We start from the raw sequence: 24,035 nt of genomic DNA, 5'->3' as shown, positions 1-24,035 counted from the left end.
GTCTCTCCATTCCGCCTTCCCCTTGCAATTTAGCAGACATATGGTGCAGCAGGGAAGTAAATTGCCTAGGGAGCAAGAGGTTGCAGGTTCGAATCCCCACTGGTAACATCTATATCGGGCAGTAGCGATATAGGAAGGTGCTAAGTCACCATCTCATATTGCACGGGAGGAGGCAATGGCAAACTCCTCCTGTATTCTACCAAAGTCAACCACAGGGCTCTGTGGGCACCACTCCACCTTTTACTTTATTCCAGATTAAGAAAAGAGGTGCTGATATGAATCTTTTGGTTCCGCTTTTGGTATTTTTTGGTTAAGAGATGCTCGGTAGCAGAGCCTGAAAATCCTTGAGCAGACTTGGATTATGTTTGGCTCCTCAATGCAACCTCACTCCCACCATAACTATTCACAGTCTCATTCTCAAGCCTTCACAGTGGTCTCTCTCTCTCTCTCTCTCTCTCTCTCTCTCTCTCTCTCTCTCTCTCTCTCTCTCTCTGTGTGTGTGTGTGTGTGTATTTGTGTGTGTATTTTCAAATTGGGGCCTGCCTTGATTGTCTGAGGATGCCCCCATCCAGTCAAGGTGGGATGATCCAGACACCCCTTGGAACCAAGGAGTGGAAAAGCTCTCACACAGCAATGGCCTTTCCTACGCCGTGTACACACACACACCACCTTTCATTAGAATTCCAAGACAGCTTATGCAACAGCAAAATAAAAATACAATAAAAATAGACAACAGAAAATGAATTACTACCAAACACCACTTATTAAAAACCTAAAACGGCATTAAAACAATTTATCACAGAGAACTGTACAACTTGACCAATTTGGGATGGGGCTGCCACTCAGTGGCAGAGCATCTGCTTGCAGGCAGAAGGCCCCAGATTCAATCCCCGGCAGGATCTCTAGTTAGGACTGAGAAAGACCCCGGCTTAAAACCTTGAAAAGCTGCTGCCAGTCAGGGTAGACAATACTGAGCTAGATGGCCCAAGGGTCTGACTTAGATGGAAGCTCCCTGTGGTTTGGTTTGGTTTTTTACATTTTACATCCCTTTCTTCCTCCAAGGAGCCCAGAGTACTACATACTTAGGTTTCTTTCTCACAACAACCCTGTGAAGTAGGTTAGGCTGAGAGAGAAGTGACTGGCCCAGAGTCACCCAGCAAGTCTCATGGCTGAATGGGGATTTGAACTCGGGTCTCCCCGGTCCTAGTCCAGCACTCTAACCACTACACCACGCTGGTAATATGTTCCCATATTATCAGCAGTAGTAGCAAAAGCTTGCCAGAATGTATATGTGTTGCATGCACTGAATCTTTATGAACTTGTTAAACCCCTTTGTAATGTCACATAACAGGGGTCCTCAAGCTTGGGTACCCAGAAGTTGTTGGACTACAAGAACTCCCATGATCTCCAGCCACATTGGCCGAATAGCCCATCCCCACACCTTGTGGCACTGAGTTCCACAAGTTGTTGGTTGTGTGATAAAGCCTTTTCTTTCAACTGTTCTAAATCTACTGCCTGTCAATGGGGTACGATAATCTGAATTTGCCCATTTGGAGGGCTAATGGGAGAGCGATTGGGTCAATCGGCAACTACTGGCCATGATAACAGTGGGCCCTCCATATTCAGGGGCCATATACCATTGCAAATTAAGAACAGAAGAACAGCCCTGCTGGATCAGGCCCAAGGCCCCTGTAGTCCAGCATCCTGTTTCACACAGCGGCCCACCAGATGTCCCCGGGGAGCCCACAGGCAAGAGGTATGTGCATGCCCTCTCTCCTGTTGTTTCTCCCCTGCAACTTGTATTTAGCGGCATCTTGCCTCTGAGCTTGGAGGTGGCCTATAGCCACCAGACTAGGAGCCCTTGATAGACCTGTACACCATGGATTTATCTCAGCCCCTGTTAAAGCCATCCAAGCTGGTGGCCCTCACCACATTCCATGGCAAAGATTTCCATAGATTAATTATGCGCTGCGTGAAAAAGTACTTCCTCTTGCCGGGTCCAAATTGGTTGATGAGGAGTGACATTTGGGTGGGCGATTGTCTTCATGCCCTGATTGTGGGATTTGTGATGGCACGATCTGGTTGGCTACTGGGACAAGCAAGATACTGGACTTGTTGGAGCTTGGGCCAGAGTTTTTTCTTCTGGGAATTTTAGGACCCTAAAAAGACGATGTCCTAGATATATGTCTAGTCTGCCTGCTTGTAATCTAACTCTGTCCTTGGGCCGGAGATCTTAGAGAGCAGCCGTCAGTCAGAGGCAGGCAGTAGAGACAAGGAAAGAAAAAGATGGCTTCATTTTGATAGTGCCTAGTATAAGCGGTTTATTCCTAATAGGGTAGTCAAGCAATTAAAGAACTTATCCTCGATTAATCACCTGCCTTTCCCATGGATTAATCTCTCATTTTACCTCGTCTCCTAATGCTAGAACTTGGGGACATCATCAGCCCACAGACCTGATGGACGGGATTGAGAAAAATGAATGAAGTTCTTCTTTACAGGGTGCACAATTTGCTTGCGAATTCAACACTGCCCGAGATGGTAGCAATGCTAGGGTTTGTTTTAAGACAGCCAAAGAAGTGAGATTTGTTGCTACAGTGGTGGTGGGAGGGGCTTATTTCCAGGGTCCTCAAATGTAGGTCCCCAGATGTTGTTGGACTACAACTCCCATCATCCCCTGCCACAGTGGCAGGGGTTGATGGGAATTGTAGTCCAACAACATCTGGGGTCCCACGTTTGAGAACTGCTGCCTTATTTAATTTCGGTGATGTAAGGACAAACTTACATAAAGTTTGTTAAATAAATACAATAAAAATAAAACAAACATGAGAAGAAGAAAAAAGAAACAGTAAAGTTAAAACGGAGAGCAGCAAACTGACAGGATGAAGAGTTAAAAGCTTGGAACTTTTTAAGCTCACATCTCCTCCAGAATGGAGGGTGTGCGTTCACATATTGGCCAGATTTACCCCGAAGTCCTTGCGAGCTTTTGGGGAGCACTTCGCACACAATTCAGGGTTTTCGTGGCATGTTAGAGTGCAGCCCAATTTATATCTAGGGTAAAAAACAAACAAACCCCACTTCTTGTGTTGATTTTTCGGGGCAACTCTGAACTCACAGTAAAGCCTTGCAGTAAACTCACGGTGAAGCCTGTGGTCTGAAAATGCTCCTGGAGAAATAAAAAGGTCTTTGCCTGGTGCTGAAAAGGCTGCGGAGGAGGAAGCACCTGGTGGACTTCCCTGGGGAGCAAATTCCATCAACAGAGCACCACAACTAATAAGGGCCTGTTTCCCCCAGTTGACACCTGCCTCATCTCCAATGGAAGGGGTACCTGGAGGGAGGCCTCCTATAATGTTCTTAACACCCAGAAAGGCTAATGTGAAGGTTTTCTCCCTGCTAACTGAGCAAAGAAGCACCTTTGAGAAGTGGTGATTCTCTTTATTGAGCAGGGGGAGAGCAACTGGCCCTATCCAACCCCAGCACAGCATCCCTCCAGTGGCTGTTGCTGGTGTCTATCTTATATTTCCTTTTTAAGACTGTGCGCCCTTTGGGGACAGGGATCTTTCTCTCCCTCTTCTCTGTGTAAACTGCTTTGAGAACTTTTGTTGAAAAGCAGTCTATAAGTATTAGTAGTAGAAGGTACCTCCTTCAGGTACCCAGGTCCAAAGCTGTGTAGAACTTTAAAGGTAGGCACTTGCACTTTGAATTGTGCTTGGAAACTGACTGGTAACCATGAGGATATCACTGTAATAGGCTCCCACTCAAAAGTCTTAAAAATAACAACAATGCTCAAATCACTTCACATGCACTATCAGAATCCACACAACAACCTAGTAAAGTCGAGCAACATGATTCTCCTCAACTTGCAAATGGGAGCTGAGGTCAAGGGAACGACTGGTTCACTTAAGGCCATCTAACTGAGGCCAAACTTGGAAATGTCCTGATTTGGTCTCTTGCAGTAAATACACAGAAGAAAGTTCCTCCGGTGGGGGTTGCTCCTTGCTGAACGTGCATAGATTGCAGCCTTAGCCAATAAGCTACACTAGTGGTCAGGTGAAGTGCTATGCCACCTGATGCAGGGCAGAGTTGGGTTCAAATCCTACCTCAGCCTTCCTGCGATGGGGGAAGGCAAGGCTATTGCTTCCTGTCCCTGCTATTTCTAAAAAGACGCAACTAATAGCATAAGTAGGTGTTCAATGAGCAGAGACTTTGCATGCAGAAGATCCCTGGCATTTCTGGATAGGGCCAGGAAAGATGCCTGCTAGTCTGGAGAGCTGCTGCCAGTCAGTGTAGACAGCACTGAGCTGGATAGACCAATGGTCTGACTCAGCAGAGAGTCAGCTTCCTTTGTTCCTGAAGCACTTCATACAGACAGTCTCAATAACCCTAACAACAACCCATAAAGGTGGGTCGGAGGATGCGAGTTTCTTCCCTAAGGCCACTTAGTATTTTCATGGCTGAAATGAAGTTTGACAAATCATAAAAGAAGAGTGGCTTAGAATGATACTCAGAAATAGAATATTTATCATAAGCAGCATGGCCTCCAGCACAGGATATGACACCTCTTCCAAGATGAAGCTTGCAATCTGCAGTTCTTTGTTTTTTAAAAAAATGTAAATATGTATTAAAAATAAAGGGGCTTTTTTGTGTTTTAAAAAAATCTGCTGCCGGGTTAATCAGGATACCTACCGAGTGTATTTCATGCTTTCAAATAAATCAGTTGATGAAAGGTTGAAATAAATAATAATTATTAACAACACTACAGCAAATAAACAGTAGCAGAGTCTACAGATGCATACGAAATGTATGCAGATGAAGAGCGAGTGTAGAAAGAGAGATTTTGTAGCCGCCTCCCAGCAATTCAGGGAGTAGAATGAAATCGGCGCCCTTGATTTATAGCTCAGCCCGGCACCTTCCACTGGAATCCATCTTTCTGGGCAGGGGAAGAGGGCAGCGAGTTCAGCTTCTCCGGACCAGCTTGAAGCGCCCCTGCAGACCGGCCGTTTTATTTTGCTTTGAAAGCCCAACAACAGCTGCAAATCACGCGCTCCCCCAAATCCACGCCAAGCGCCTCTCTTTGCTCCTCCCCGCTGCCTCTCTCTCTCTTTCCCAAGGAATCCGGGAGGACCTGCGATTAATGAAACGTGAAGTGTAAAAACTTCCTGAACTGCACAGGCGACTCGTAATGAGGTTCCCAGATGTGGCTGGCTGGAGAATGGGGTGAGGCTCCCGGCTCGGAATCTCTCACCTTTTCGCGCGCGCGCCCTCCGGTCCGGGCAATGGAAAAGCTCTCCAAGCCGTGCGTAATTACGCATTGGAGAGCACTTGCCCTTTGCGCTTCACCTGGCTGGCTCCGGAAAACAACACCTCGTTGTTGTCTCCTCTTTGTATGCTTCTCTCCGTCCCGGTCGCCGATTTCACGGAACCAGAAAACAAGGCAGATCACATGTTTAGAGAAAGAACGAGCGTAAAAGAAAGCAACCGGCACCTCCGAGCTATTCCTGGAATTCAATTTTCGCTGAATTCTAAAGATCCTCTCGCTGATTTTCTTCTCCGCACGGCAGACAGCTTGGAGGAACAGCCCATGAGATGGCTGAACCTCCCCCTCCCACGCAGTCAAACTTTATACATAACGGTTTGGACTTCATGACTGGAGAAGATTTCAAAGGGGCTCCTTTGGATGGTACCCAGTTAAGCCCAGGTCCTGGTTAATTTTGAGAGGGTCCTTTTTGTATTTTCTAGGGATGAGAAAATTCCTTACTACTTCTGACACCCCAATTCCTGACTTCTCTGGCAAGCCTCAGATTTTGGAGATTTCTCCTGCTCCAGCTGCATTGCATTTCACTGAAGTTTCTGGACAGCTGGGATCATTTGGGGTGGAAGTCAAAAGAGAAAATGGGGAGGAAGGAGCAGGGTACCATTTCAGGTTTCCATGAGGGGGAGGAGAGAGAGAGGTGGGTGGGGGGTCCCCTCTTGGATATAAACCAAGATTAAATTTCACTTTAAAAAACCCCACACCTTTTAAAAATATTTTCTTAAAAGAACATTTCTACAGAGTGGTTGAATTCTCAGCATTTTAGGTTTGTGGATATTAAACCCAGAGTACACATCTGGGGGAGGGGGGGGCTTGTATGACAAATGTACACATGTGGAACACATGCAAGAGCGCACAAAAGTCTGTTCATGAAGTGGATATAATGCTCAGTACTCTGACCTCTGTTAATTTATGATAATTTAAAGCCTAAATCCTTAAACCCATTTCCTGGAAAGTAAAAGGTTCCATTGATTTCACTAAGAAATGTGTTTGGGAGTTACTGTCTTTACTTGAATCCAAGACTAGGTTTTTCCCCTTAAGTTCTTTGGTGTTAGAAATTGGGGTGGGTGGGTGCGTGTTTTGTCTTAAATGCAGAATGCTGTTCTTTTTGGGTACATACAGGTATAACTTGTATTTAACCTCAATTTTTAAGGGGGTCATCTTAAATTCAGAATCATCTCCTATTTGGGTAAATACAGTATACTATATATTATTCATAGATATAATATGGATACTTAGAATTAATTAATTTGCATCACATGATATTACAGGATATTACTTTGTTTTTATACAGCATCATTTTTATTTATTTATTGTTTACATTTATATCCTGCTCTTCTTCCGAGGAGCTCAGAGTACATGCTCATTTTCATCCTCACAACAACCCTGAGAAGTAGGTTAGGCTGAGAGATACACGACTGGCCCAGAGTCACCCAGTGAGTTTCATGGTTGAATGGGAATTTGAACTCGGGTCTTCCCGGTCCTAGTCCAACACTCTAACCACTACACTATGCTGGTGTATCATCAAAGTGAATACAACCTTATAGACTGAGGAGGACCTGAGATAAAAGGAGGTCCCTGTTCTGAGGAGTTTACAGTCTAGAATTGGATATAGAAGACAAGGGCAGAGAGGAAGATGGGAGGTTTCCTTCTCTTCATCACTTGGGTTCAGTAGTTGCACAGACAGCTGTGAGGACAAGAGGCTTCATGGAAGAGAGAAGGAAGAGAGATGGCATCAGGCAGGGGTTCTGAGAGGGAGTTCAAGGCAAACAGGGCAGCAAGGGCGAATGGGCCGAGTCCTTTGAGGGAGCCGGAGCCCTTTGGATGGCTGAGGGTGGCATAGCTGGCAAGGATGCATTGAGAGAGGAGGTGGGTGTTGGTCTATCTTTAAAAAAAAAAGATCAAAAGACAGAAATGCAATGCCACATTTCTTGCTATGTCTCATTTGACCATGCCTCACATTGCCAGCACCTCATGGGTGCTTAAAAGGGAGCTGTGGCCAAATCTAGATTTCTAGGAAGTGTACCTGTATGATACACACCTTAAAAACAACAACACCTGTTTGTCGTGCACATACTTTACTTTCTTTGGTGGACACTTGCCCCCTTTGGTGGACACTCATGGGCTGTCCCATAAGGAGAAGGAGAAGAAATGGGAAACGACCTTTATTAGACAGAGCATGTTAGTGTTTTCAATTTCAAATGCACAAACACCCGCAAATCCATTTTCCATTTTCCAAATGCACTAACACCCATAAACACACCCAGCTGAACAGCTATTCACACCTGCACAGGTCTCTCTTCCCTTGTAACCAATAGACTTTATCAATGCATTGCCAGAAACTATCACATGGGGAGCAAGAACTCCATCTTCCCTCTCTAAAGACCGAAAGGAATTCCTTGTTTTGAAGGTCACCCCTTCTCCAACTAGTTTCCGACCCAAAGGCCTGTGAATGTCAGCTTCCTACACACGCACATGCACAGACATGCTCACACCACACATGCACGTATGCGTGCATGTGCGCACACACACACAAACAATCCTTGAGCAATATCAGAAATTCCTCCCTTCTCCCAACTTCCTCCAACAAAAGCGAGAGGGACCTCACACAAAATCTGGCAGCAATTTCAAGCTATTACAATAGGGTCTTCCTCACTCATTGCATGCAAACTTCATAAGACAGGGAGCGTAAGAAAAGTAAATAATTTCCCCGTTTCACACATACATATATAGAATATTGCATACCATCTAGAGGGAGAGAGAGAAAAAAAAAGAAAGAAAAAGAAAGCAAGAAAGGAAGAAAGAACCATTTAACTCCCAAATAGACCTCCAATATCTCATTCGCTGCATTTTTATAGCCAGTCACTCAGCCTCCCTTATCTTCATGTATGGCTGCTTCATGTTTAACACACAATTACATTTTCTCCCTCCAATTCCATTACAAATGGAATCGAGGAACGCATTGTTTGAAGAAATGTACTGCTTCAGTTCTAGTTATGTTGTACAATTCACGGAACAGTTGAGGAGGAAAGAGAGAGAGAGAAGAGAAAAGAAGAGGAAAAAATATACACCCAACCTGGTAGACTCCGAAGAGTCAATAATATAATATTACAGTGAATTGGTTTTCAAATCATTTGCTCAGTTTTATTTACTGCAAACACAAACCTGTGTTGGGTCTTATTTTTTTGTTTTTGGAAACAAGCTATCCAGGAAAAGAGGGGGTAGGGTGGGGTCACCAAAGAAAGATAAAACGATTGAGAGTTAATTAATTGCATTAAACTATTGACTAACTACCTAGCTCGATGGTAATTCATTTAGAGAATATGAAAATCAGGAGGACAATAATAAAATTCTGCCAGCTCCCTGCGGAAGGAGATGGGCAGCAAATTGGATAGTTTTCTTAATCTGGCGTAAATAATAACATGCCTTTCCTCCTCTCACTCCCTCTCCGGCCAATTCCCCCTATCATTTAGAGCAGACTCAAAAGCTTGTTTTCATAATTGATATCGGTTACGCAACCAGAGGGTTTCTCATCTGCCCTTGTGGCTTTGCAACATTTTCAAAGTTTACCCACTAGATATGGGGATTCTGCTTATTTATTTATTCGTGGTTCAGCCACCCATCGGCCTGTCCTTTAGTCAAATATATATACACACACACATTCAGAAATCTTAAAAAGAAAAGAAAAAGGCCCCTTTAAAAGAAAAAACACACACCTAGAGGTGCCATTTGGGAGGGAGTAGTGGCTTACTTTCTGTGTTTTGAACTACCTATGACTAATTCCACCAAATTCAAGCTCCCTCTTTCTCCCATCTCTTAGGGTTCACTGTTGAAAAATATGATTCTTCTACAACGTTCTAGGGCAGGGATTCTCAGCGTTGGGCCCCCAGATGTTATTGGACTTCAGCTCCCATAATCCCCACCCCCAGGGGCCTATGGTTGGGGATTATGGGAGTTGAAGTCCAATAACATCTGGGGACCCAATGTTGAGAATCCCTGGTCTAGGGGATACTGGATAGAGCAGACTAGGGCCAGCCAGTCCTCAAGTCAATCCTAGTCGCCCAGGTCACCAGTCCTTGGGGGGGGGGCGCATAAACAGTGCCAGATTACAGCATTCCCAATTCTTCTTTCTCTCCTCCTGTATTGCACCCCTGAAGGCCTGCACAGAGGGGTAAGAATGTAGGGTGGAATCCTGCCCCCTGCTCCCCAAAGGGCTGCAAACTCTGCACCCCCAAATCCACAATCTTCTTTGCTCACTGCAGCTCCATCCCCAATAAACAGCTAGTTTTGTAAGCTGCACTCTCTCTCTTGAAGATGAATGGCTTGCCGCAGCAATCATTTCCAAAAAGAAATGGTCTCAGGCTGGGTTGTTTCTAAATCAACGGCAGCCTCTTTTCATCTCTGAAGTGTTTTGCCCCCATAACAGACTGGGAACTCTCTCCCACTGGGTCATCAAATCGGCAGGGGCAATTTGTTTCCACAGGGCCATCCATGTGGAGCGGCCCATCAGAATGATCTACAGGAGAGCTGGTCTTGTGGAAGCAAGTGTAATGAGTTCCCTTTGTGAAGCAGGGCATGCCCTGGTTTGCATTTGAATGGGAGACTACATGTGTGAGCACAGTAAGATAGTCTCCTTATGGGATGGGGCTGCTCTGGGAAGATAATCTTGCATGCATAAGGTCCCAAGTCCCCTCCCTGGCAGTATCTCCAAGATAGGGCTGGGAGAGACTCCTGCCTGCAACCTTGGAGAAGCCTCTGCCAGTCTGGGTAGACAATACTGAGCTAGATGGACCAAGGGTCTGACTCAGTAGATGGCAGCTTCCTATGTTCCTATTCTTCATCACAGAGCTTGTGCCATCCAGAGAGGGCTGGGAGAGACTCCTGCCTGTAACCTTGGAGAAGCCGCTGCCAGTCTGGGTAAACGACACTAAGACAGATGGACCAATGGTCTGATTCAGTAAATGGCAGTTTCCTATGGCCCTATGTTAGATAAATCTTATCATTTCATGTGATTTCAAATGCCTGAATCAGTCTGAAAGACAAAACTAGGGTCTGGGAGAGCAGAGAAAATCCCAAAGTTCCGGAAAGTGGTATATCAAATGACGGAATCTGGGTGTATTGATCAAGTGAGCATGTTCTGTTCAGTTAATCAAGGGATTTGTAACACGACCAAGTTTGAAAAAGAATGGACAGATTTTAAATCTTTTTGGAACGCTAAACAGAACACAGCAATCAATCTCCTTTACCCTCTGCTGTAGGGTTGTTTTGGAGGCCCAGTCAATATATTTCTGGAGCTGAGTAATTGAATAAAAATTGAATTTTGTTTTTAAACAATTGATTGATTAATTAACATTTGTAGCGCACCCAACCCACTCGAGTTCAGGGCATGCAAACAGCTTTCTGAAAACCAGCTTGAATACATAAAATTCTGGTTCTAGTACATAGAATTTTCCATCTGCAAAACTTGGGGAGGAGAACTGGTCTTGTGGTCACAAGCATGAATTGTCCTCTTTGCTAAGCAGGGTGTGCCCTAGCATGCATTTGAATGGGAGACAATGTATGAGCACTGGAAGATACTCCCCTTAGGGGATGGGGCCGCTCTGGGAAGAGCACCTGCATACTTGCATGCAGAAGGTTACAAGTTCTCTCCCTGGTGGCATCGCCAAGATAGGGCTGCGAAAGACTCCTGCCTCCTGCATTCCTGAAAAAGCTGCTGCCAGTCTGTGTAGACAATACTGAGGTGGATGGACCAAGGGTCTGACTCAGTATATGGCAGCTTCCTAGGTTCCTATGAGTTAGGTTGTGCCCTGCTAATTGGGCAAGGAGGCACCTTTTTAATATGGTGATTTTTGAACAGGGGGAGAGCAACTGGCCCTATCCATCCCCAGCACAGCATCCTTCCAGTGGCTGTTGCTGGGATCTCTCTTCTGTTTCTTTTTTAGATGGTGAGCCCTTTGGGGACAGGGAGCCATCTTTATTTATTTTTATTTTTCTATGTAAACTGCTTTGGGAACCTTTGTTGAAAAGCGGTATATATATTGTTGTTGTATGAGTAGCACTTCCTATCTGGATTCTGTCCCCAACTTTGGAATGAGGTAGGCAGCAAAATCATCCTACCCAGCTGGGGCTTTCTTTCTTTCTTTCTTTCTTTCTTTCTTTCTTTCTTTCTTTCTTTCTTTCCATTTATATGCCACTCTTTCTCCGAGGAGCTCAGAGTGGTGTACATGCTAATTTTTATCCTCACAACAACCCAGTGAGGTAGGTTAGGCTGAGGGATATATGACTGGCCCAGAATCACCCAGTGAGTTTCATGGTTAAGTGGGGATTCAAACTTGTGTCTCCCCTGCCCTGGTCCAACACTCTTAACCACTACACTATGCTAGGGTTGGAGCATTTATTATTATTATTATTATTATTATTATTATTATTATTATTATTAATTATTATTATTATCCTAATAATAAATAGTGAGAGGGGCCCTAGACCACGGCTCTATTAACTTGGTAATATCTGGCTTAATTCTCTTATGGACTTCATCAAATGGAGCTAGCTGGCTTAAAAGGGGATTCACCACGTTCATGGAGAAGGAGAATCCAGTGGTGATGAGTCATTATGGCACATGATGGACTACTTGCCAGGGGCTCAGAGAGGGGTCTTTCTCCTCAACTGCTTCTTTGAATGGGAGTTGCTGGCAGGTATTGAACATGGGCTCATCTGTATGATCAGCATACAGACCATCTGTACGATCTTTCATCATGTGAGCTGCCCGACTGAATCAGACCGTTGCTCAGTCTAGCTCAGAATTGTCTACACTGACCGGCAGCAACTCCTCCAAGGGTTTCAGGCGGCAGTCTTTCCCAGCCCTACCTGGAGGTGCTGCCAAGAACTGAACCTAGGACCTTCTGCATGCAAAGCAGATGCTCTTCCACTGAGCAATAGGTTCCCCCCTAATTTGCCCCACATCTCAGACAGTTTTATCCGGAAGATCTGAGACGCTCTTCCCAGAGCAGCCCCATCCTCTGAGGGGAATTATCTTACAGTGCTCACACATGCTGTCTCCCATCCAAATGCAAACCAGGGTGGACCCTGCTTAGCAAAGGGGACAATTCATGCTTGTCATTACAAGACCAGCTCTCTTCTCTTCAGTCATGGAGGGGACTCCAAGGTCGGTGGCAAAGGGCTTTCTCAGATGGACTCCTACACAAAACGCCTAGTATCACTGAGCAATGGCCCCTTCCCGAATCCCTTTGACCGCTACGGCCCACAAATCCCCTCCTGAGCAGACCCACCAATGCTCTGCTCGAGGCACCGGAGCCCACCTTCCTGGGCAAGAACTGGTTCAGGCGGTGAAGCTTCCTGCGTGGCTAGGGACGCTTCTGATTGGCTCACCCAGCGTTACAGTTTCCTTATTTATTCACTTATTTATTCATTTATAAAGTGTTTACTTAGCTTGCTGCAGATGTAACATCTCATTTACAGTCTGGCCCGGGGGCAGAGAAACATTTGGCAACAATAAAAAGGAAGCAACTGAGAAGCAAGGCGGGCGAGTTGGGGGGGGCGGAGGAAGATTCCCCTCTCTTTCTCTTTCCCTTTATATGTAGGAGGTTTGTGTTGTGGAGGAAGGCTGATGCCACTGAATAGGCTTCCCAAACAGCTGCCTCCAGTGCCAGGATTCTAGGGGTATTCTGCGTGAATTGGGAAAACCCTGTGGCTGAATTCCCCAACCCCATTTCAGATCTTTCAGATCAAACCAGCAGAGATGTGGGGCTAACCAAGGGAAGGCCTATAGCTCAGTGGTGGAGCATCTGCTTTGCATGTAGAAGGTCCCAGCTTCAGTTGCTGGGAAAGACTCCTACCTGAAACCCTTGGAGAAGCTGCTGCCAGTCGGTGTTGACAATACTGAGCTAGATCAAGCAATGGCCTGACTCAGTCGGGCAGTCCACGCATTTGACAGGGTAGGAAGAAACTGCCTACCCAAATTCGGGAGCAGTAGGCACCCCTTGATTCTCAATTGTCTGTCGGTTGAAAACAATTTGGAGATGGGGATCTTGTGCTATGCCCCTGCTGGGTAGGATGGTTTTTCTTCCTACCCTGTTCCAAAGCTGGGGATGGAAGCTAGGTAGGGCGTACCTGCCCTGCCCTGCCCTGCCCTGCTGGGGCTTTGCTCGTGATCAAGCTCCCAGCCTCCCAGTTTTTAACTGACACACGATCAAATATCGGGAGCGTCCCCAGTTCCCGAATTAGGGTAGGACGTTTCTCCTACATTAGGTTTCTCCTACGTCCATCACATGAACGGCCTTTGCTCTGTGGCGTAGCCCCCTCTTTTGCATACGGATGGTCCCAGGCTCAATCCCTGCCACCTTCTCCAGTTCAAAGAAGCAGTCAGCGAGAAAGATCCCTAGCGGAGCCTCTGGAAAGCAGCAGGGAATACTGTGTGAGAAGACCAATGGCCTGATTCAGTCAAGAGCCATGCCATCTGTTCAGTTCTGCTCCTCCACACCCCTGATTGCTCAAACTGCAGCTTCTTTCCCCAGGAAGAAAGCTCATTCGGAGCATCGTATACCTATTCTGAAAGAGCTGCACCGGTTGCCAATTTGTTTCTGGATCCAATTCAAGGTGTTATTACCTTCAAAGCCCTTAATGGTTTGGGCCCTGGATATCTGAGGGGCCACCTGCTTCCAAGGGTTTCTGCCCGCCCAACAAGATCATCAGAGAGGCCTTTGCTCCGTGTGCCGACGCTGAGAGAGGGTAAATTGTCGTGCACATGGGACAGGGCCTTCTCTGTTGTTGCCCCCAGGTTCTGGACTGCTCTCCCAGTTAATGTTCACTCTCTGATATCTGTGGCTGGTTTTTAAAAACAACTCAAGTCCTTTTTATTTACTCCGGCTTTCACCTCTTAGAGGCTGCCAGGTTTCTCAGCTTTCTTGTTTCTGTTTATCTTAATTGTTTTTTGTGTGTGTTTTTATGGTTTTTAATGTTGATTTTAAGGTTTTAAAAATGTAACTTTTGTGGAACTTTATTGTATTTTAACTTTTGTAAACTACCTTGAGAGACATTAGGAAAGGTGGGATAAAGAGTGAACCATAAGTAAAATGAATAAAGAGAAGCTGAAAATTTGTAGCAAATTTTCTCCATGCGCTACTCCAAAACAGCACAAAAGTATTTCTGTGGGAGTCCTCAAGGAGGGAACAGTTTTTTCCTTATGAGAAAACTATTCCCTATTTTTGCAGCTGATAGGAAATGTCAGGGCAAAGGGTTCTGGCAGCTTAGCTTGTGCTTTTCGGGTGCATTGAGGTTGAATTCGGTCAGGAGACCCCACCTGTGTGAAGATGCCATTTTGAGCCATTTTGGAAGGGCAGTATATAAATCAAATCAATCAATCAATCAATCAATCAATCAGACGGTACAGCCCAGACGCAGATGGACCCACTGGATGGGAACTAGACCAGGATTTCCCAAGCCTCGGTCCCCAGATGATGTTGGATACAACCCCCATCATCCACAGAGTGGCTGTGGATGATGAGAGTTGTAGTCTGACATCATTTGGGGACCCAAGCCTGGGTCAGAGAACCCCCGAACTAGATGGATGTCTCTCAAGCAAAACAACAACAACAACAACAAAACACATGTCCTGTGCCTTGCATCTGGGAGCGGAGGTTCAGGTTGTGCACAGCAAATCGGAGAAAGCATGCATTTATTTTGCAAAGAAGATGTGTTTTCCCTAATACAGTTGTCATTGGCCAGGGGTCACCTGAGGTCAGCAATTAGCAATTCCTGGCCAAAGAGGGGAAATGGCAGCGCTGTAATTGGTCTGGTGGTAGCAAGCATGACTTGTCCCCATAGCTAAGCAAGGTCTGCCCTGGTTGCATATGAAAGGGAGACGATGTGTGAGCACTGCAAGATATTCGCCTTAGGGGATGGAACCGCTCTGGGAAGAGCAGAAGGTTTCAAGTTCCCTCCCCGGCAGCTTCTCCAAGATAGGGCTGAGAGGGATTCCTGCCTGCAACCTTGGAGAAGCCGCTGCCAGTCTGTGTAGACAATACTGGGCTAGATGGACCAAGGGTCTGACACAGTATATGGCAGCTTCCTATGTTCCTATCTCATTTGCACAATTTATTCTGTTTCTGCGAGGCATATACAGGCCGCTGAAACCCTGTCCTCTGGCCACTGGAACTCTTGAACCCATTGTTCAGCGATCCAGTCTGAGATCTCATAAGAGCATGAAAAAAGTCCTGTTGGATCAGGCCCATTGAGTCCAGCATCCTGCTTCATGCACATGGCCAACCTGGTGCATCTGGGAAGCTCACAAGTTCAGAAAAGAATACAAATCCGACAAATATTTATATATTGCTTTTCAACCCAAGTTCCCAAAGTGGTTCCCAATGGTATAAACCATCAAATAAAGAAAGAAATACAATGACTCCCTGTCCCCAGAGGGCTCACAGTCTAAAAAAGAAACATAAAATAGGCCACAGCAACAGCCACTGGAGGGATGCAGTGCTGGGGATGGATAGGGCCAGTTGCTCTCCTCCTGCTAAATACAGGGCAACCCGCTGAAAGAGGGCAACCCCCCACTCCTGTAAGTGTCCCCTAGCATCTGGGATTCAGGGGCATGCCCCCTCTGATCCTGGTGAAAACACACAGCCATTCAGGCTAATAGCCACTGAAAGCCCTATCCGCCGAGAATTTGTCTAACCCTCTTTTAAAACGGTCTAGACTGGTGGCTGCCGCCACATCTGGTGTCAGCTTTCGCGACAGGTTGTGCATTTCAAGAGGCATTGCCCACACAGCATACCCGCCGCTGTCCTAAGGACTAGAAACTTGATCCGTCAAATAATAATTAAAAACAACGCCCAAGCAGATTCCTGGAAAGCGAGATGTCCTGGCGGATTCTGCGGCTTCCCCAAGCTTCCCTGGAGCCACGGCAGACACACAGCCCTGGCCATTTTCACTTCGAGTACACCGTGTGTGTGTGAGGCCAGGCGGCTCCCTGTTCGGCAACATAGATGCTTCAGGTGGGCAGGACGGCTTCCCAATCTGTTCCGTCTCTGCAGGTCTTGCCTACTGTTTGCAAAGAAGGGCAGGGGAGTGGCAGGCGGGTTGGCAGGGCTCCCTTGTGCTTCTGGCTCCCCCTCTGCATCCCATCAGACTGGTACTGATGGGAGGCAGCTGCTACTTGTTTAAACTAGGAAGCGGTTGCTTAGCAACCCGTAGGAGGCTCATTATCTGAAGCTAGAGTGATTAACCAAAAAAAAAAAAAAAAAAAAAAAAGGAGGGGGAAAAGGGAGGGGAGGGGGGTGTACGAAAGTAAAACGGATCCATTATTTAATTAACTAATTGACGATCAACTTCTTTTTAATTATTCACTTAATTAAAGAAGTGTAAGCACAACACTGGCTTTATCAACTTGCGTGGAAACGCTGACAAGATTTCGGAGACAAAAGATTCTTCCCTGCCATGGCTCCGAGGAAAGGAGCATTTCTTACTGCTCTCGCTCGCTAAGTTTTAAAGAAATATAATCTCATTCCACCTCCCACCCCACCGCCAGTATATTCCCACCAGAGATTCAAAACCTTTCTGTTAAACTGTGTCTGTGTGTGTGTACAAGAAAGTGTGTGTGTGAACCTGTGTGTGTGTGTGTGTACAAGTATGGTGCGGCAGGGATGGACAGGGATGCTGTCCTAGTACTTTTTTCCACCCCGGGTCTCAGCAGGGATGCAAAGCCCTTGGTTTTCTACATAGAAATCATGTCCTGTTCTTGCTATTCCAACCATTTATTACCATCCTTCCCGCCTTAGAAACAGGAGGCTGCCTTCTACTGAGTCAGACCCTTGGTCCAGCTAGCTCTTTGCTGTAAACACAGACTGGCAGTGGTTCTCCATGATTTCGGACAGGAATCTCTTCTTCCTGGAGAGGCTGCCAGGGATTGAACCTGGGATTTTATTATTTATTTATTTATTTATTTGATTTTTATCCCGCCCTTCCGAGCTGGCTCAGGGCGGTTTACAATTAAAAACAGAAATCATTAAAAACAATTAAAACAGAAATAACAAATATAAAGACCAATTTAAAAACAATTAAACTACCAAAACCAAATCGTGAAAATCAGGTTAACATTAAAACAATTACAACTAATTAAAAACCCTGAAAGGCCAGGCCAAACAGATGGGTTTTAAGGGCTCTCTTGAAGGACAGTAAAGAATTAAGATTACGGATTTCCGCAGGGAGCGCCTTCCACAGCCCAGGAGCAGCTACAGAGAAGGCCCGCCTCTGAGTCGCCACCAAACGAACGGTGGTAACTGGAGATGGACCTCCCCAGATGACCTTGATGTGCGGTGGGGATCATGTAAAAGAAGGATTGTCAGCATGCAAGTCCTACAGCGGACTAGTGTCAGGACATTTTAAAATGAATGGCAGGGAATGCCCACCGAAATGCACAGGTTCCTTCCAAATGGCCATAGGAATGCACGGAATTTCTGAATGGCTATTCGGAAATCCCACGCATTCCTAAGGCTATTTGGAAGGAACCGATGCATTTCAGTGGGCATTCCCTGCTATTCATTCTAGGCCATTCCCTAGAGTCTACATTCATTCTAGTCCAGGGATTCTCAACGTTGGGTCCCCAGATGTTATTGGACTTCAACTCCCATAATCCCCAGCCCCAGTGGCCTTTGGTAGGGGATTATGGGATCTGAAGTCCAACAACATCTGGGGGCCCAACGTTGAGAATCCCTGTTCTAGTCAATTCCTTAGAGTCTCTAGTCCATTCCCTAGAGGGACTTCTTGTAACAGACCCCCCCCCCAAATTATTGCATCTAAGTAAGAGGTGGAGCCACTGGGCTCTATGGCTGTCAGAGTGGGTGTGGCTATGGGGTCTCTCAGGGAGAGCACCGGCACTTCTGAATTTGGGACTACATCACTGAAGGTAAGGCAAGAAGTGCAGGGAGAAGGGACAGGTGTCTGGTTGGACTACAACTCCCATTATCCCCACCATGCCCTCTCTCCTGCTGTTCCTCCCCTGCAACTGGTACTCAGAGGCATCCTGCCTTTGAGGCTAGCCCTCCGACTAGTAGCCATCTATAGACGTCTCCTCCATGAAGTTATCCAAGCCCCTCTTAAAGCCATCCAGGTTGTTGACTGTCACCACATCTCATGGCAGAGAATTCCACAAGTTGATTATGCGTCGTGTGAAAAAATACTACCGTTTGCGGGTCCTAAATTTTCCGGCCATCAATTTCATGGGGTGACCCCTGGTTCTAGTGTTATGTGAAAGGGAGAAGAATTTCTATCCACGTTCTCCACACCATGCATGCTTTTATAGACCTTTATCATGTCTCCCCGCAGTTGTCTTTTTTCTAAATGAAAAACTCCCAGGTGTTGTAACCTTGCCTCATAAGGAAGGTGCTCCAGGTCCCTGATCATCTTGGTTGCCCTCTGCTGCACCTTCTCCAGTTCTACAATGTCCTTTTTTAGATGTGGTGACCAGATGTGGTGACCAGACCAATGGCCTGACTCAGTATAAGACAGCTTCCTATGTTCCATGAAACTGTTCCATGAAGGGGAAGAGAGCTGGTCTTGTGGCAGCAAGCATGACTTGTCCCCATAGCTAGGCAGGGTCTGCCCTGGTTGCCTATGAATGGGAGACTAGAAGTGTGAGCACTGTAAGATATTCCCCTTAGGGGATGGAGCAGAAGGTTCCAAGTTCCCTCCCTGGCAGCATCTCCAAGATAGGGCTGAGAAAGACTCCTGCCTGCAACCTTGGAGAAGCCGCTGCCAGTCTGTGAAGACAAGACTGAGCAAGATAGACCAATGGTCTGACTCAGTATATGGCAGCTGCCTATGTTCCTGTGTCCCTAAACTGGGTTTGGGCTGCTGGGCTTCCCCCTTGTCATCACTCGTCTTCTCCTCTCCCTTTGATGAATTTACCTCTAACGATAGAGCTGTCTCCACCAGCAGGCAGAATGCAGGAGGGGTAATCAGCCCACTTGGTCCTCTCAGTGTGCTTCATTATGAAAAAGAGGAGCTTTCTGGCACATTGGCGAAGAGGACCAAGCACAACCAGAGCCGGGGGCTGCAGCAGGGACCCTGATCAATTCTATTTACCCGTCTGAAGTGTGATTGGATTTATTGTCAGCGGGGAAGAAGACAAACAGATCGCTCGGGTGCAGCTCAGTATTGGCAGTTCCAAGAATTGCTGAAGGAAGGGAAATGCGGCAAATCTCTCCTTCGCTTTTCCTTTTCTGCAAACATCCTTGGCTCTGTGGATAGGGAGAGTGGCAGCTGGCGAGGGCATTAGCCAGGGCTGTCTCCATGCCATGATCCCATGAGAGGGCAGGGCGTAGCACCTAGCACAGAATCTGGCTCCCAGAGCACCTCAGCTTTCCTGCTTTAAAAACCAAGTTACTAGCCCCTAAGGCTGGCAAGATATGTTTGAAGACGTATGGGCAGATGAAGTTGCCTTGAGCCTGATCTGCTTCTGCTACTGCAGATGTGTATATAAATCTGTGTATATACATCTTATGTGTATATAATGTGTATATACATCTTATCAACAGAAATTCTCAGAGCAGTTTACATAGAAAAACAAATAATAATGAATAAATAAGATGGTCCCCTGTCCCCAAAGGGCTCAGAGTTGAAAAGAGAAACAAGGATATGAATGTGATAGATATTTATATACCGCTTTTCAACAAAAAGTTCCCAAAGTGGTTTACACAGATATAAGTGAATGAAGGAATGAAGGAAGGAATGAAATGAGCCCCTGTCCCCAAAGGGCTCACAGTCTAAAAAGGAAACATAAGAGAGACACCAACGACAGACACTGGAGGGATGCTGTGCTGTGGATGGAGAGGGCCAGTTGCTCCCCGCCCCGCTTTCCGCTGCCCCATGCAGCTTCCAGCTGGGGAGGCACTTGGCCCAAGTACTCCCGCACGGCTCTGTGCACACATGTAATCCACGCATGCCATGTGGTCATGCCATGAGGTGTGCCCTTGGTGTGGTCAGCATGGTGTTCAAGGCCCAGCAGCTTCCCCCCTGCTAGAGATAAGAATCATCACTCGAAAAAGATGCCTCTTTGCTCAGTCAACAGGGGTCCAGCCTAGGGGTGTCTGCTCTGAGTGACAGTGGCTGCAGAAGGCCTTGCGCCAAGGTCATTCTCGGCACCTGAGATCCCTCACCCAGAGATGCCATGGACTGAACCTGGGATTTCCTGCATGCCAAACAGGTGCTCTGCCACGGAGCGACGGCCCCTCCCTCCCCCTCCATAAAAATAGTGACCTACCTCGCAAGGTTGTTGTGAGGGTTCCCAGGACTGGCACTGCCGTTAGTCAGGTGCAGAGCAGAGGATTGCTTCCAGTGGCAGATTGTGGGCTAGTTCTTAGGGGCAAGATGGGAGCCCGCCCCTTGGATGGTCGGCAGAGGAAGGGAGGAGAAATGCTCACTGCTCAGGGGTGGCCCAAGGTACCTGAGGTGAAGTGGCAAATACTGCCTTGCTTCATGCCCCGGGTGGGAAAGACCTTAATCCACCCCTGCCCAAAGGGCTGCTCTGGCAGCAGGGAGAGTCATCTGGCCACCCAAAACTCTGCCGCCTGAGGTTGCTGCCTCACTTTGCCTCATGAAAGGGCCCCTGCCACAGCCTTTCCTCTTCCTTCCGAGCAGAAAAGGAAGAATGTGTGTGTGTGTGTGTGTGTGTGTGTGTGTGTGTGTGTGTGTGTGGTGGGAGCTGAAGGAAAGAAGGAACTGGGAATGTGCTTATAATAGAAAAGAAGAGAAAGGGGAGGGAAGAGCGGGATGTCTTTGGTGCTGTGTTTCAGGCAGCAAAAGTGTCACTGAGGGCGAAGGCTGTAATGGAAACAAATTTGGGATGGGAGAGTGGGGAGAAATTCTCCAGCAATTCCTCCTAATTAGAATTTGCTTGCAACCATTTGACTTTATATATCCCTAGTTCCATAGTAAATGAGGCATTTACCTTTAACCTTTACGCTTGCATTTCACCCCAGTCTCGGCATCTTCTAGTTCTGAGCCTGCCAAACTCTCCAGAGGGATAAAATTAGTTCACGCGTAGCATAACTTTGAGTCCCCCTTCCTTCTCCTTGCATCTTAAATCTGAAATCTAATCCTCCAACTTCCTTTAATTAAGCAGAGGGTAGTTTAAATTAGTCTAACTATCTTTGGGGGGGATTATATATTTCAATCATCATTATGGTCTGGCTATTTGTGATCCGGGTAGATAGATAGATATATTACTTGTATATAATCAGGAACACAATTATAATCCTCCCAAAAAGATATTTAATAGCCATTTAGAACGATGGAATATTTGACTCAGGACCTTGGAGAGTTAGTCAGAGTGATTCCAAAAGGTGGAGAAGGGCAGGACTCAAGGACTTTTGATAATGTCTTTCAAACAACTCCAGTTTCAGTTACAGCTTGATGTTAGCTATTGACTCCAAAGTAGGGATGTGCATGAGCTGGTTTGGCGCCTCCTGTGGGAAGCGTCGAACCGGCTTGGGTGTCGGTGTTCGAACCGGTTTGGTGGAGTGGGGAGCAGTTCCCTTAAAAAGCAGGTAAGCAGCTATTTACCTGCCTGCTCAGGTAACTGAGTGGTTAAGGAGCTGCTTACCTGCTTTTAAAGGGAACCACTCCCTACCCTATCGGGGGCTGCCCAATCCCTACTCCAAAGTATACTCTGTTGATGCCAATGGGGCTGACTCCCAAGGAAGTGTGTTAGGATTGCGGCCAAAGGACAATACACAGGAGGAGATATTTCTGGCAGGTTGAGCCCCTTGGCTGCAGTCCTGACCCACATTTTCTTAAAAGTCAATGGCCAGCCTCTGCTAAAATGCAGTTTCAAATTGCCTTCAAAGGTAGCTCAGAGTCCTGTTTTGCTGCCCAAACCTGGGCTAGGCAAGGTAGCAAGGTAGGCAAGAGGCACAAGGTTTGTTAAACCAGCAAAGAGCTGGGGATGGCTGGAGGCCTTTCTGTCCTTCAGGGGTCTCACCCCTTCCTGGTGTCCTAGGGCAGCCCTCCTCCTCCTGAGAAGCTACCCAGGCTGGTTTCCCTTTTCTCCTGTGTGCCCTTTGCCTTTGGAGCCAGATCTCTGCACTGGCCTACCATCGCCTCCGCTTCTGGGGACCTGGAAACATTGGAGGTCCTGGGAACCTGGATACTCCAGAGAAGGGGATGGAAACCCACTTCCAGTGACTGTTGCTGGTGTCTATCTTATGTTTCGTTTTAGAATTTGAGCCCTTTGGGGACAGGGAGCCATCTTATTTGTTTGCTGTTTCTCTTTGTAAACCGCCCTGAGCTATTTGGGGGGGCTGTTGTCAGGGCAGAACCCCCAGCTGGGGAAGACTCCCCTTCTTCTTCTAAATAAGTCTCCCCCAGGTCCAGGTGAAGCCTGGAATCTGCTTGGTCCATATCCAAAATGGACCAGAACTGGGATGTCCCAGAAACTTCCAGTGGTTTGGGTGGATTCTGGAATGTCCTTGGGCTATCCTAGGTCTTGCCATGGATCTGCAGAGGTCTTCAGTGTACCACAAAGGTTGCTGTGTCACTGCCTGGTGTCAATGTGCGATGTGCTTGAAGGACCCGGAATCTAATTTGGGTTTTTGGTGGAATCCGGATGCAAAAATCCTGGTTCACGAAAGGCTTTGTGGAGTGGAACCAGGTGGCTTTGCCCAGCTCTACATAATACAAAAAGTTTATAGAATGCAAAAACTGTATAGACTCTACCGTTATTAACACCCTCCTCCCAAAAGTCTGCTGGGCTTATTTGCTATTTTGTTGCTAACAGCCCAGCAAACCTTTCTTTTAGGAGGAAACAGTGTACTTTTTTTTTTTTTTTAAAGGATCATAAAGATTATGATTAGAAAGCTTCGTATCTGGTTTTATAGAGCTACAGAAGTTCTCGAAAGATCTTCGGGGAATTGGTCTCTGAGGGAACTTTAATTTTCTTATTTTTTCATGACTGGTTTTTCGTTGAAGTCGGCTGTTAACATTGCTGTTGTTCCATACCAAACTCTTGATGGATGTAAGGGTTGCAGGAGCTGTAAATGTAAATGGTTGTTGTTGTTTTTAATTCCTCTGGCCACTTGTGTTTTATTCAAAATTTACTAAACCTAGACGCGTTGTTCCTGGAAGCTGGCCCCCAAAGTAGCGGCATTCTTGAGTAGTTAGTCTCCCATCAAATGATATTAATAATTTAGTCTCTAATTAAAAGTGAGGTCAAACAATGAAAAATGACTGGGCTAAGTGGTTACACAGTGATGTATTAAACCAACACTTTCCTTAAAAAGAGAGAGAGAGAGATGGATGCAAAAAGTTTGAGGTTGTTTACATCCAAATTCATTTAAAGTCAAAAGCAAGGCAGGTTGCTTAACAGCTCCCGAGGAAATGTATTTTGCTAAACTCTTTTTACAGGTTACGGAGCTGGGCTCTCAAGCTGATGGTTTCCCATGCACCGTCTATTTCTCTCAAATTGTTCAGTTATCTGTAGAACTGCTTCTTGTAATGACATGGAGTAAGAAATGCTGCTTGATGCCTTGCAGGGTCACCCAGAGGATGTTGGCAAGGAAGGAGTCATAAGACCACAGAAGAAAATATGATGAGGACTGTTTTAATTTCACATTCTCCAAGGACATTTCCACAGCTGAGACTTCTGTCCTAAACTTCTGTAGGAAGGCATTGGCTAGCATTTGTGTTAAGAAGGCTACACCCATGGACAACC

General features: G+C 46.4%; 1 long non-coding RNA gene across 1 annotated transcript; it reads right to left on the bottom strand.

The window, feature by feature from the left end:
* Positions 1-4,720: 4,720 nt before the first annotated feature.
* Positions 4,721-5,772, bottom strand: LOC128336784 (uncharacterized). Its single transcript, XR_008312079.1, has 2 exons — positions 5,243-5,772; positions 4,721-5,122 (listed from the first exon to the last, which is right to left on the bottom strand). It is a non-coding gene; the product is annotated as an uncharacterized LOC128336784 (long non-coding RNA).
* Between the last annotated feature and the right edge of the window lie 18,263 nt (positions 5,773-24,035).

The sequence above is a fragment of the Hemicordylus capensis genome, chromosome 13 (genome assembly GCF_027244095.1).
Source record: "Hemicordylus capensis ecotype Gifberg chromosome 13, rHemCap1.1.pri, whole genome shotgun sequence".
Classification (NCBI taxonomy): Eukaryota; Metazoa; Chordata; class Lepidosauria; order Squamata; family Cordylidae; genus Hemicordylus; species Hemicordylus capensis.
This window is presented reverse-complemented; position numbering and strand designations above follow the sequence as displayed.